Raw genomic sequence first — 15486 nt, forward strand, 5'->3', positions numbered from 1 at the left:
GAAATTATTAGTTAAAAGTTATGAATGCTCGCTAACAACAGAATCCGGAATAGTTTTCTTCAATTAATGCTTTCTTATCATAATATTAATTCATTAATAAGCATCCCGTTATTTAATACCATATGTTTGATTACAGTAAATGATTCTCAGCATAACTACACAATATTATAATAGATTTCGGTTTTGTTATCCGTCTAAACTGCTAATATTCAAAATGTTTGAAAAAAAACAAGCTTATCACCTATGTTATTAACTGCCATTCATCTTTATCCACGAACATTCTTTGACTAGTTTTACTCTTAAGAAATCATTTTTTGTCATGTAGCATGTTTCATGCATGAATTACGGTGTAACCATTTGTGGCTTTTTAAAAGAGCATTGGAAAAGAGAAATATACCAACCACCGTAAGAGTCTCGATTGAATTTGATAGGAATTATATTAGCGATAAGTTGTAGACCTTTCATTAGGGCGATTGTGTACATGAAAATTGTTCATTTAGAACAAATCAAAAACATATGTTGAAATGTTTGCTAAGTTGAAAAATAAGTGATTGATAAAGATCATTTCCTGAACCCCATACCTGGTGCTTAAGACAAAACAGCATTATCCACGAGTCTTACTTACGCCTGTTACCCCTCGTAGAGGAGCATAGGCCACCCACCAGCAGTCTCTATCGAATTCTGTCTTGGGCAATCCTTTCCGGTTGTTTCCAGTTGCCATTAATCCCTTCGATGTCAGCTTCCAATTCTCGACCCAGTGTGATCTTTAGTCTTCTTCTTTTCCATTTCCTTTCACGAGAGTATGCAGCCTTGTCTGACACCGGTTTCACTTGGAGTGCATCTGTCAACTGTCCTCTATACATGACTTTGCAGTGTAGTCCATCGTATGAATTCCTGGTGATGTTGACGATCTTAAGTGCACCATAGTGTTGAAGAAGGTTCCATAATGTTCTTCTGTCAAATGCTTTCTCATAGTCAAGAAAGTTGAAGTATATAGTACTGAATTCTATTCAATTGATTGTAGTGTCGCGATTTGGTCTGTTCACGACCGATCCTTATGGAATCCAGTCTGTTTATCTCGAAGCTGTACGTCTGTTGAATCTTTCATCCTGTTCAGCAACACTGCTGAAAACGTTTCCACGAGTCTGGTGAGTCATAACAATCAAAGGATTCTCTGATGGGTATTGTTGTATTCCATTTCCTCTTTGTTGTTATACTCATTGTTGAACTTAACCAGTCTTCGCTGGTATATGTGCTCCCTAAGCAGTGTATTTCACTATTACTTGGAGGCTGTCTCAGCAATGGAGAAATACAAACTTTTAAAACTAGTAAAAGATGCTTTTATATAAAATAGTTTTCAGATACTTAAGTATATTTCTGTAAAATCTAACACCATGTATTTCGAAAAATGTTTTCCTACCTATTAGGAATTTTTTTAGTAACAAATATATTCGAGTTATACTTGAAAGACAGATCATCTGTATAACAGTAATTTGTTTTTTTTTTAATCATAATATATGTATACATGGAAATAATAACATTAGATTCTACACAATCTGTGGTATGTATGCATGAGTAGAATAAACAATTTGATATAATACATTCATATAGTGTCCTTAAAAAGGTCATCTAAATTAGCATTTTCAGTTTTAAGTAGCTGGAATAATCACGAAATTTTTTCCGAAGGAAGAGATAAAGATAACGACTGTGTTAGATGCTAATGTTTTTTAATAATGATTTATAATTAATGGAACTACACTTCAATAATTGTATGCGGAATGAGAATGAGGCATTTAGTAGCGAAATTTCAGTTGTGTTACACTGCATAAGTAACTAGTTTTGTGTACAGTAAAAATGTATAGGGACTCAGTATTAGTCGTTTTAAAATAAACGAAACTGACCAATAGGGGTTGAGGTAACTCCAGTATATATCTAATACCCTGACGTGCACAGTTTTGTTTTATGAATTCATTACTCTAACAATATTGATCCATTCTACAAACTGAAGTAGTCTAATTCCTATAGTTCTCATTTGTCAATAAATAAACTTGTTTCAATAAATTTCAATGTTTCATTATTATTATACAGTCAAAATTAAGTAAATAAAATTCATTTGTTACGCTAGATATGACACATAAATGAGTTGTAATTTAATTTGTTATACTTCACATCACTATCATGTGAAGTGAAATAAATAAGCTCTGAGCAAAGTGGTCGAAGTAATTGTAATGTTTATAGTAGTAAAAAAGAGCATGCATTATATTTGGATAGTTTTAGGTCTCGTTGTTGATAATAGGGACTCCAATAAATTAGTTTTTATTGGTAAAGTCGGATTGTGGCCAGTAGTGAGATCTGAGCCAAACGCCTCACCCTACTTATGACTCGTTAGCTAGATGTACCTACAAGCATTAACATAGTGGATAAAAATTAAGCTTTCAAGCTTTAGGTACTGGGTTCTGTTCTCAGTGTACACAACAAACTGGTACATCCAGCTGGTGAATCTTGAATTGGACGAAGCGTGTGTGCTGGATTCCACAGTTAGCTTCAATCTAACTTCACTTATGATTGGAGGATGTATTTTGAAATGGGGGGATAAATTTATCCTACATAAAGTTTGAAATTCACTATGTATTTCGAAGATTTATGTGGATAATTATTTAAATACATGAATTAATGTATAGCATTATTCTCTTTCAGTAAAAATGTCTTCAAACATCAGGGTATTACTAATATTATTATGTAGACATGAATATCTAAAAGTAATAATCCCATTGCCAGCTTTTACACAAACAGTATTCCAAACCTATTTCCATCTACTAAGAAATGAACACCCATAACCTTACATGGGAATGAACTTAAGGTATTCTGATGACTAAGATAAATTTATTCCATCAAGAGCAAACCAAATAGTCTACATTATTAACTTTTATTACTTTATCAAATAACGTGAGCAGTTATCATGTGTGTGAATAGCATCAAAATTAATTGCCTTATATTTTAGTAATAAGTCGTATTTTGTCCAGTCAACTATTATGAAAGTATGATTGTTATTATTATTACATTATGTTACGAATTGCTTATATTTGGAACTGGAAATCATTGACTTTAGTCAAAAGTTGTATTCTAAAAGTACCGCGGTCACTATGGGACTTAAATTTGTGAATAAGCATTGTTTAAGCCCAAAAATATGAACTAATAGTGGCTCTTAAGTTTCCAGGCAATCTTATCTAACAATGAAAATCAACTTCAATCAGGTGTAAATGTCTATTCTTCTCTATGAAGTCACTTACTATATTTTAAATAATAATACACGTGTGAATTACTAGAAAATATAGATTAAATCGAAAGTAGGTTAAACAGAACAATCACTGGCACTCAATTTTGACTAGACACTTTAAACAAAACATGTAATATTAACTTCAAGTTAAGTTCTATTGAAAAATAGATACAAATAAAAAAATTTTATTGTTGTTTTATAGTTCCAATATAACACAATTCACATAAACTTTCCAAGGTAAGGTCAGTAGAACAGACAATTAAAATAATATTTCAATTAATGATAACAATGTTAAGAATAAAGTATATAAAATGACAAAAACATTCATTATTTGCTAGCAAATATGGATGGAGGCTAGCACTAGAATCCAGGACCCGCGTTTTGTCCTGTTTTGGACTCGTCAGCTGGATGTACATTATTTGCAAAATAGTACGAGTAATTTAAGTGTATTGTATGATTAAATTCCTTTGCAAATGACGTATTGAACCATGGTTAATAGCTTGGTCGACTACGTTTAATAATACACGTTACAAAGGTGATCATTTTGAATACTGTCTATTAAAAGTTTTTCTCTATGTTTAATATCTAAACGCTGTCGCATAGGCTGAAGGAAATCATATTTTCTGGATCGAGGTACCAATATCTGAAAGTTTCCCCGGTTGTATTATTTTTTGGCGACTACTATTTTTCATTGACCAATGTCTTAAAAACTAACCAGTAATTAATCTGAATATTACATTATCATAATCATCTGATACTAGTATAAACTTACTAAAATAAAATGAAAGTATGAATCAATCATTAATGTTGGTACGATATGAGTAAAGCGAAATAATCACAGGTAAATTGCTAACACAGTGAAATTCGTGAAGTTCATAAATGGTTGACGCATAGTTTTACTCACATATTTATAATACAACATTTACATTTGTAAGGTGAAAGTCTCAAAGACATCTATTTGACACAAAGCTGCATATATTATAAAATAAGAAATTCATCAGCAAACTCATGAGACGAATGACTAGAAGACCGAATGTACCTACCTTTCCATATATAGTACTCGTCTTAAAATTACGATCTCGTGATGTTGCTACCGAGGAAATTGCAGCTCAGTAGTTTAGAAACACGGTGCAGCCAAACTGAATGTGGTTTTCTGCAGTTGCCTGATAATGAAAACCATCAATAAAGACAGACTGCTTTAATTCACCACATCTATGAGTATTTACAAATTCACTTGCTCCTGTGGAGTCAGTAATATAGAGCGTAGAATTCGGCAAGTCCATCATCGCATAGCAGATCACCATTCGTCTTTGTTGACCAAAGGAGATATAAGATGAGTAAGAGTTCTATTCTCGCTGACGTGGCGGGCACAGGCCATCAAGTTGACTTGAATGAAGCTTTTAAGGTTAGCCAACGTATTCCATAAGATTTTACCACATGGTTGACCAGTTCGTCTGTTTCGTATTGCTGAAACTATCGAAATCTGTTTTCACAAACCTATCCTTTGCATCCAAGAGAAGTTTGTACAACTGCTCTCGCTAACTTGGGGATCAGTTTAGGCGTGAATTTTTATTTGGACCTTGATTAAATCCTTGCTTTCAAAAATATTTAAACAATTTTCCAACTTAATTGAAATCATGAACCGATCAAGTTTAGGCTACCATTAAAATCCTGGACGGCCATTTCCTCAATGGTCGTCTAACATTGATCGGTTCACAATCTCAATGAGACTCAACAACCTCCAAAACCCTATACTGATGATTTTCTAATTTCTGTCACTTTGTATTTCTACATATTCTGAACATCTAATTCTTGATTCCTAAATAACCACTATAATACTGACCTTTCGTCAAAATATTTTGTTAGCTCTTCTTATATGTTATGCAATGTATTAACTGTTTAATTTTTCGAATGACTAAGAAGCTTGGAGATTTTAAACGTTGCCTGATTAAAGTTCAGGAAACAGCTCACAAGTTATCGAATATTGAACTTGGAAATTCGAGATAATTCTCGTGGTTAGTTAGTGTTAGACAAAATCGAAAGGAAGCATACTTGAAAGCTTCGGAACAATGACACTGAAAAAATAACATCCTTAATAACTTTGAGGGATAGGGTCCGGACTTTGATTCTTGAACCCTGAAAATTGACATGAAAATAACTAGTTTTTCTGTTTATAGTACATGATGAATAACTAAGGTGATATAATGATCTATTTATCGTTGATGTAAATCCCTGATCATGTTTAAGATAGAAATTAAATTGTCCAATTTACCTACCATTTTTGCTACCACTTGATTACTAGGTCGACGTTCACTGATTTATATTTCCTAGCATCATCAATGTTTATCGTTCTTCATTGTTGATTTGAGTCTACCATATGTGATTAATTCCCGTTACTTATGGAAGTATTCTTCCTACTAACAAGTAGACTAATATGTAGTCAGAATAAGTAAAATTGATCACCTTATAGTTAATCCGTTCGAAGGATGAATATTAAATCCTTAGCAAAGCCTTGTAAGCCTTAGTTTGTTAACCGGTAAATTTCAGTTCAGTTTAAACAGTTTTCTGAAAACATTTTGTATATTAGACCGCACAGAAAACTATAGATAGAGGACATTTGCCTTCGTTTACCATGTTAACCACTAATGTAAGCTACATGACTCATTCCTATCTTAACAAGTCTAAAGTCATGTCGTTTTACTTAATGGAGGTAGATTATTGACACACCGTATGAGTCATTCCATTTATTAACTTCTCTATAACACAAATCGTTAAGTCCTGTGTAAAACGAAACTAGCTGTTTGTCATGCATAAATATGGTAAATTTTATAATGTAATTAGTTCAGACGCCTGATCTAGCAAACAAAGCCATGACCAATAAAGATCTCTACACTAGAAAAGAAAAATATCCACCACTGTTTACGAGTTAGTGTTTTGGTAGCTGATGTTAGTTCATGACAAAAATTATCTTTAACTCATACGAATTACTCATAAAACTATCTAATGTACTAAAAATTGAAGTTGTTATAGAGAAAATTGTAGTGCATTACATAAAGTACCAGGAAATTGTTTTAAATTCTGCCATCACCTAAGTTTTTTTTCAGATTCATCACGATTCCAGAGTTTGATACAATTTTCGCTTGGAACAATTTCATCATTGATTATGAATTAATTAAGTCAAAATCCATCAGTGAATAATATGATTGTGCCAAGTTTAATATGAGCATATATTGAAACTTCATTTCTAGTTTAAAAGGGTCAATAGTACATCTGAACAATATTGATCCACCGGTGTTGATTGGTATTTCATTTCATCATATCAAATGATCATGAAATCGGATTAATCTGATACTTAAATCGTACATCATATATGAAAAGCAATTCACATAACCAACTAATTTGTGTTTTCTGTCAGTGGTATTTTATTATTGAAGAATGAATACAAGAAATTATATAAACTTCTATTCATAAGAAAAATGAGTAGTTTCATATGGGTGTTAATAAGATTTCACTAATCGGTTCATTTTGATCATTGAGTGTTTTAACTACTGTTATTTAATGATGTACATGAATTTCGTTTTAAATGGATAATTTCAATGCTAAGATACTTGTTAAGAATAAAAATTGGCGGATAAAAACATCAGTCAGTTGTAAAAAATTTCAAGAAGGAATGATTTTTTATGTCAAACTTTAAAATAGTGGATTGATGAACTATTAGAAATTAGAAAGAATTGAACGGCTTTTTTTTCTAGTTTAAGACTTCTCAGTAGTGACCATCTATGAAATTTACACAGGAAACTTTTAGGCCTCGCAACAATCATGTTGAGACTAGAGGTTTGAAGTTTATTAGTCCATAGGGAATGGAGTAATCAGGTGGTTTGACCATTTCATTTATCATGAAAGTCCCATCAAATTCGATGTGTTGGTAACTAAAAGGTCTCAATGTGGATTTAGAAAAATGCCTTGGTTTCTAGAGTCTTGGACCAGTTGTCGTGTGAACCAGATGTCCATCCACCAACCAAAGTAAAATTATTATAAGCAAAAGTCCAATATGCATTATTCTGTAGGTGTGAAATTAGAAGACATACATAGGCTGCAAGTAATTGATCATAGGTGTATTTATAGTACTATTCGCGTATCGTGAAACTATCGAGTGATGTAACTTATCGTCGAGTTTTTAAATGAGATATCTTGCAGTGGCTGGTACTACGTCAAGCCCATAGAGGTTATTCCAGTTCTGGACAGACCAATTTATTCCTTCTTCTCAAGCTACATTTTGACCTTGTCACTTACTCGCTTATTAGCCTTGACTGTTTCTTTGTATGATCGTATGTGTGTTATTTACTTATCATATTCATTACGTGTCTGTGACTTATTTTTGTTCTGAATATAAGTATTGAGTCACGCCTGGTCAATACGAGTTGACTCAATGGTTTTCTCTCCTCTTAGTTTCGCTTCGCTTTCCCCACTTCTTTTCCCTGATTTTCTGTTCAGATCAATGAGTGTACGAAATATGCGTATGCAAACTTCATTCTCATGTGTCTTATTTCTATTCTGTTATTCATTAACGCGATTTAAGTCGATAAGTACACACGAGGATTGGCGGCATGAATATTTCAATAACAATCATTCATACGATCTAATTGGTGTCAGATAAAAAGCCACTAAAGTGGTTAGCCCTACCACGAACCTAACGCAGCACACTACGTCGATGAACCTTCCACACTTCATAATTTTGACGAACGAACTCAACGTAGCTTACTCAATCGATAATATCTTCACACCACGAGTCTTTATTTATGACTTTTCTTATTGCACAGAAACTTTGCTAAATAATTTTATTTACGCATACATGTCAGTAGTTGTCATTTGCATTGTATGTATTTTAGTAGTTTTATCTGTAAAATATAACAATGTTAAGTATCCAAATATATATTTGTTCAGTTATTATTTAAATTTTCCATCCGTTTATATTTCTTCGTACTGTAGTAGTTTAGCTTCGTTAATCAATCACCTTGATAACCGTTATTATATAAATCTCAAGGGTGGTTGAAATCAGAAGGTAATAAGAAGCGGCGACTACAGTTTACTGGCGGATAGCATGAATGACAAAGCTACAAGCATATCGAGCGGAACTGATGCAGAGAGGCAAACGTGTGTATATGCGAGCAAATACGGAGACGAATTTATAATCAAATCGAAGAAGGCTTAGATAGGAAAGGCAAAGGCTAATAACAGGATTCGAGTACATATATACACATGAAAGAGAATGACTCATCGAGCAACATTTAAGCGATTGACATTTAGCTAGAGAGAGATTTGTGTGTAGGCTGTCACGTGATCAAGCGTACGCTTTTATACAGACAAGACAGAGACCATAATAGTACAAAAAATAGACGAATTGTTACTGTTCGAATAACGTTGTTTGTCAAGTAAGTTAATAAAAAGGCTTAACAAAAATTAACTATAATCGAAAATGACTATAGTACTAATAATTTTTGTTATAAAATGTTAAAACATGCAAAACGTCATGATCTATTGAAATACATCGAATATGTTAGAGGAAAATTATATTAGAGGGAAATGTAGGAGCAACTCCAACTGTAGCTCCTCCGTGGGCTACTGCCGGTCCCAAGCCTAGATAAAGGAGAAGGGTTGGGCATGTGGTTAGCGGCCCCATCCCGTAGAAAACCAACTCGCTAAAAAAACGCTAACCAGAAAATATTATTCAAACCATTTAAACTCTGCACTGGGAGTTGAAGGAGGAATTGTGACACCCAGTGATGAAAGCCGAGATTCTTCGGAAGTCACAAGGCCGATGCCCCTTCTAACAACCAGAGAAAAACTTTTTATAAGTACATGGAACGTCCGGACAATGTGGGAGTCAAGAAGAGTCTTTCGAATTGCAGCAGAAATGAGGAAATACAACCTGGAGGTGCTTGGGATCAGTGAAACACATTGGACAACAACGATTAGCTTCAGGAGAGCTTCTGTTATACTCCGGCCATGAAGAAGAAAATGATCCACATACACAAGGAGTTGCACTGATGCTGTCCAAACAAGCACGAAATGCACTTATAGGGTGGGAATCTCATGGACCAACGATCATCAAAGCCTCCTTCAAAACAAAGAAAGAGGGCATTACAATGAACATCATCCAAAGCTATGCGCCCACCAACGACCACGATGAAGATGTTAAACACCAATTCTACGATAGGCTGCAGTCGATCGTCGAGAAGTGCCCAACAAAGAACCTGGCCATTCTGATGGGTGATTTAAATACCAAGGTTGGAATGGACAACACTGGATACGAAGACATCATGGGACAAAATGGACTGGGAGTAGGGAACGAAAATGCTGAGAGATTTGCAAACCTATGTGCTTCAATAAGCTGGTCATAAGCGAAACTATATTCCCACACAAACGCATACACAAAACCGCATGGACTTCACCGGACCACACTACGCAGAACCGAATCGACTATATCTGAATCAACAATAACTTCAAGAGGACGGTGGAGGATGTGGGAATCAGGAGAGGAGCTGATATAGCATCAGATCATCACTTGCTGTTCGCCGAGATGAAATTAAAACTTAATAAGCACTGCACAACGAAGTGGAAAACATCACCAAAGTTTTATACGGCTTTTCTTCGGGATACTGACAAACTCAACAAATCCAAGATAGCCCCTAGCAACAGGTCTCAAGCCTTTCATGATCTACTCAATGGAGAGGGAAATACTGTGGAGAGCAACTGGAAAGGGATAAAAGAGGCAATCACTTCAACATGTCAGGAGGTTCTGGGCCACAAGAAACACCATCACAAGGAATGGATCACTGTTAGTACAGTGGATAAGATTGAAGAAAGGAGGAACAAGAAGGCAGCAATCAATACCAGCTGAACAAGAGCAGAGAAAGACAAGACACAAGCCGAATACACAGAAGTAAACAAGCAAGTGAAGAGAAGCATAAGAACCGACAAACGTAAATATGTGAATGATTTAGCATCGACAGCGGAAAAGGCTGCAAGAGAAGAAAACATGTAACAATTGTATGATGCAACAAAGAAACTCCCTGGAAATTACCGTGAACCAGAACGACCAGTGAAAAGCAAGGAAGGCAGGGTAATCACCAACATTGAAGAACAACGAAACAGGTGGGTTGAACATTTTAAAGAACTCATGAATCCACCAGCTCTACTGAACCCACCCATCATCGAAGCAGCACCCACAGACCTCACAATCGATGTTGGCCTACCAACAATTGAAGAGATCAGCATGGCCATCAGACAAATCAAGAATGACAAAGCAGTGGGACCAGACAACATCCCGGCAGACACACTGAAAGCAGATGTAGCAGCAACTGCAAAGATACTACACATTCTCTTCAGTAAGATTCGGGATGAATAACAAGTACCAACAGACTGGAAAGAAGGACTTCTGATCAAAATACCAAGAAAGGCGATCTCAGCAAGTGTGATAACTACAGAGGCATCACTCTTCCCTCAATACTAGGAAAAGTCTTCAACAGGATACTGTTAAACAGAATGAAGGATTCCGTAGACGCCCAACTTCGAGATCAACAGACTGAATTCCGTAAGGATCGATCGTGTACAGACCAAATCGCAACTCTACGGATCATTGTGGAACAATCAATTGAATGGAATTCATCACTCTACACCAATAACGATCGAAGAAGCTAAGATGGCCATCGGAGAAATCAAGAGCGGGAAGGCAGCAGGACCTGACAATATACTGGATGAAGCATTGATGTCAGACATTAAAGTAACTGCGAACATGATTCATTTTCTTTTCAATGTGATTTGGGAGGAGGAACAAATGCCGACAGACTGGGAAGAAGGATACCTCATCAGGATACCAAAGAAAGGATATCTGAGCAAATTTGAGAATTACAGAGGCATCACACTATCGTCAGTACCAGGAAAAGCTTGGATCCTTCTACTGTGCAAAAACTGAAGTAGGTGTTTTTTAGGGGACTATTCCACGAACCGTTGACTTGGGGTCTAATCTACAAGGCAGTAAGGAGTCATCACAAAAGGTTGTCCTATAGTGACTAGCGACTAAAATAACTTCACAGAACCTTCTTTCTCTCTGGATCCTGGAGACCATTTGTCTGAAATCTGAAATTTCCAACGACCTTGTTTGAAAACTCTATATCCATTATCTCAATTAAAAAGACAATGTTAGCTATTTGTCTTTTCATTTTCGTGGAAACACCACCAGCACGTAAAACCAGTGAGCAAGCCGTCCCAGTCCGAGGCTACAAACCTATGACCATATGGGAGCATTTGGAAACAAAGAGAACTATCCTTATCCTTGGAGGTACTCAACCATTTGGGTCCTTTTTAAAGGCAATGTTCACTAACAGATTACCCAAGAATGAATACGGTAACTAGACTGGAGTCACGTAATATTATACAACTGACTTTAACGCTCTGTTACTGTGATACTTTTGCCATTGTCGAGAAATTCACTTCATTTCTGGATATTCACTAGTAACCGGACTCAACTTCATAGTTGATGTCACTGTTACATCACTATACACAGGTACCGATTATAGATAATGGGACTTAGCTCTGCTGTCAAGATTTTTTTGAGGACTGTTAAACTTATTTAATTCAACAAAGATGTAGAATCTATGACACTTGTAGCATATGACGATGCATTCGTGGCACATTTTTGACATATTGTTCTGTGTTCATCATACACTTACATTTTATTTGTTGATGATAACTATGCTTATTAGATTTATACGTAGTACGTTGTGTATTTAACCACTGACGATGCACTACATAATGACTTCACGGAAATCTTTTGTGTAGAGACAATATCTAGGCACTTTCTGGGGATGGTACATATGCCAAAAGGAGCATTGGGAATCAACAAAAGAAAGTACTTTTATAACCGTTAAATAAGTTTGTGATTGTCTAAACTGAATGGTTGACGTATGAATTAAAAAATAAACAAAGATGTATGGACTGAACAAGCAAATAACAACGAACACATAATTGTTACGCGTTTTATTACATCTTCAATGGGATGAATGTATGTCTACCCGAGTTCCACATAAGGCAAGACGTATCCTGGGTTCGATTGGTATCTAAAAGCTTAGCTGAAAGGTTTCTACTTACCATTTTAGAGCCTCAAATAAAAGTACCTATATTTCGTTGAGTGGCTGGAAAGATTCCAAACCTAGTCAGTGATACTCGACACACGTCAAGGACTGGCAAGACAAGACGTAGGATGTCTTTATAAATTTACTAACTATAGTTCTGAGGTATGTTGATAGGTGTGAACTACCTGAGTTTGTAGGATAACAGTTGAGGAGCGACCGCTCAGAAGATAGGTTTACCATTTATCTCTAGTTTGTAACTATAATGTTATTTTTACTCTAAGGATCTTCTTTCTTTCTAGAACTATATTATTCACGTCTAATATTTTTTACTATTACTGATACCAATACTTCGATATTTATTCTGACAAATCGATCTCACCAAACTGCGGAAACAAGGGCTAAAGATTTATAACAGGTTCACATGTTGTTTACGATTGATTGAACAACACACCTGAAGTTTGACAACAAAGGATATCAACCAGTGATTTACCTGTGTTGGGGGTATAGTTCAAAATCTGTTTTATGATCGATCAGGATCAATTAACTGCTAATGACTTGAAAATGCCATTAATTATTCAATGATAATAGATATAGGTTATTATTGGAGTAAAGAGATCACATCTCTCGATTTGCTGAGTGTATCTTAGTATTACAATAAGACTTCAACAACCATGCTTTGGGGTACCATACTGTTAATGACGACACCCAACCCAAGAGAAACACACACCTAATTTACTAATATATTTCAGAAAATCATAACATTTATACCTCCACTATGACGAACGGTTATAGGCATTGGTATTCAAGGTGTTTGACAGAGTTCCCCGCTTTACTTATTTTTATTCAACATTGTTGGAGACATTCTTTTAGAGAAAATACTTCTTACCATCTAACTTATCAGGAATCGGTTTCCCAAGTGACTGCTTTACTGAATTAAAACACCCAGATGTTATATATGCGTCTGGTGAGGACGCTGAAACCTACCGACCGTCTTAAGACATTGTGAGCATGTTCGGGAGACGCTTCTGTTCCACGAAAAGCAAAACACTAATTCATGATAAGTTTGCATTAATCCCTGAACTAACGATCAGTGGAGTAGCCGTGTAGGTCGACTGCTTCTCGGAAATCCCATCAGACCTAGTAAGTTGTTTACTGGAATACTCTGCGTGAATTAAGAAACCACAGTCGGCTTGTACCAACTTGCACGATACCGATGTATGCACCAAGAAACGAGTTTAATGTGTATCGAATGAATGGATGGAGATCAAAAACGATATGGCTCAGGAGTGTTAGTGACGGCGCGGGCGCGTTCACTCTATGTCTTCTTCTAAACCCCAAGTTTCCATATTCTTCAGAATCCTGTTATTTCACTAATTTAAATCCTCTATGCCTAACTTCCTCTATTACCGCTAACACTTACTACATCCACTACTCTGGGATTCCTCCCGATAATCTCATCGCACTGAGTTAGTGGGTTGTGGGAATTAAAAGGGGTGTACAAACGTGCTAGGTCCTGTGTTGGGTTTGATTAACTGACCTTCACCAGCAACCAACTAATATGACCCATTTTGAATCAAATCCATACGCAATAATCAGGATGCGAATAGATATCATTTTCTTAGACTTATTACGAATTAACCACCCGTTTGATACTAAAACGGTTTATCAGAATTAGCTCAATAAGGTAAGAAATAAACGTATGTAAAGAAAAAGGGACCAGTGTCAGGCATACTTCTTATTTATAAGTCTGGCAACACTTTACAATTGAGGTCATAAGGCAAGCTTATTCTTCCAAAAACAGAGGATACTTGATATACCGGTTAGGATAGGTTTGTAAAACTCAAGGTTTGTCGAGACAATTCTTCTGGGGACAATCGTGTACTTAGGGATGTCAATAGGTTCGCTGTCATAATAACAGGCATTACTACTAAGTATCTTAGAATTATCTGCCTTTTTACACTACGCTGGGAAAAAAGTCAGGGGTTAAGAAAAGTAATCTGTAAATCTGAGTTTTCACAGTAATTTGCTTCGAAGTGTTTCGCTAAGATCAAGGTAACTTGAAACAGGCTCCACATTTCGACTTCTTGTTAAGATTTTTAATTGGCACATTATCATCTTCGGAGTAACTGATGACTTAGGTTATTAGTAAGGAGTAGACTGGAACCAAATAACCGTCACGTGGTCACTTCGAGTTTCCTGTCACAAAAAATTCTGTCGGTATAACGGAGTAATGACATTATAACATCTCTGGGGATAGTTACATATATGGGTTTATAATGTGGACGCAAATTTTGTCGGCTTATAACGTTTCCAAATAGTGTAAAACAGATGCTACTTGGCATATAAATATCACCGGAATTTACGCACGAAAATTATGAACAGTAACTACAACACCAAACAAGATGTAATTTACAACAAAGTACACCTACACAACTGTCTAGACTACCATTCACAATCAATGAATATAGATAATGATTTTCACATCATATGATCGACATCATCCCTAATATGTTACATATATCAAATCCATAGTAGACTACTCAGTTTGGGTTGTTTAGACATTTTTATTATCCAATAAAGGGTTGTTTGACCTATAGTCTTGTGCTTTTCTTTGTATGAGACGGAGGGATAAATTTAGCGAACGGTTTAAAGCTACCGATTGTTGAGAGTACATTACAGACGCAACTTGAGATAAACAGGTTCCCAGAGTAACATGTGTATCGGAGATCCTGTCGGACAAGTATATTTGTTTCGGCAAATAGTTGTTTTATTCAATTCTGTCTATGCATACTCCTATTATGATACCGATGTGTGGACGAGAATGATAATGGTTGGTTGTCTGCTTAGTCAGACATATATATAGTCTGACAGGTGTCGGATGAGTTATATATTCCCCTATCCTTATTATTTATTATTATTGATCGATTGTTCATTGTTGGATTGTGTCGAGTTTTAGTGTGGAAATCACGTGTTCTTGATCTGAGTTGTGTTGCTGTCCTGTAGAATAGATACTAGGAGGGAATCTAGTGTAGATATTCGTCTAACGTAAATTAACGTCTCCTTCGTGTAAAAAGA

The sequence above is a fragment of the Schistosoma mansoni genome, chromosome W (assembly GCF_000237925.1).
Source record: "Schistosoma mansoni strain Puerto Rico chromosome W, complete genome".
Classification (NCBI taxonomy): domain Eukaryota; kingdom Metazoa; phylum Platyhelminthes; class Trematoda; order Strigeidida; family Schistosomatidae; genus Schistosoma; species Schistosoma mansoni.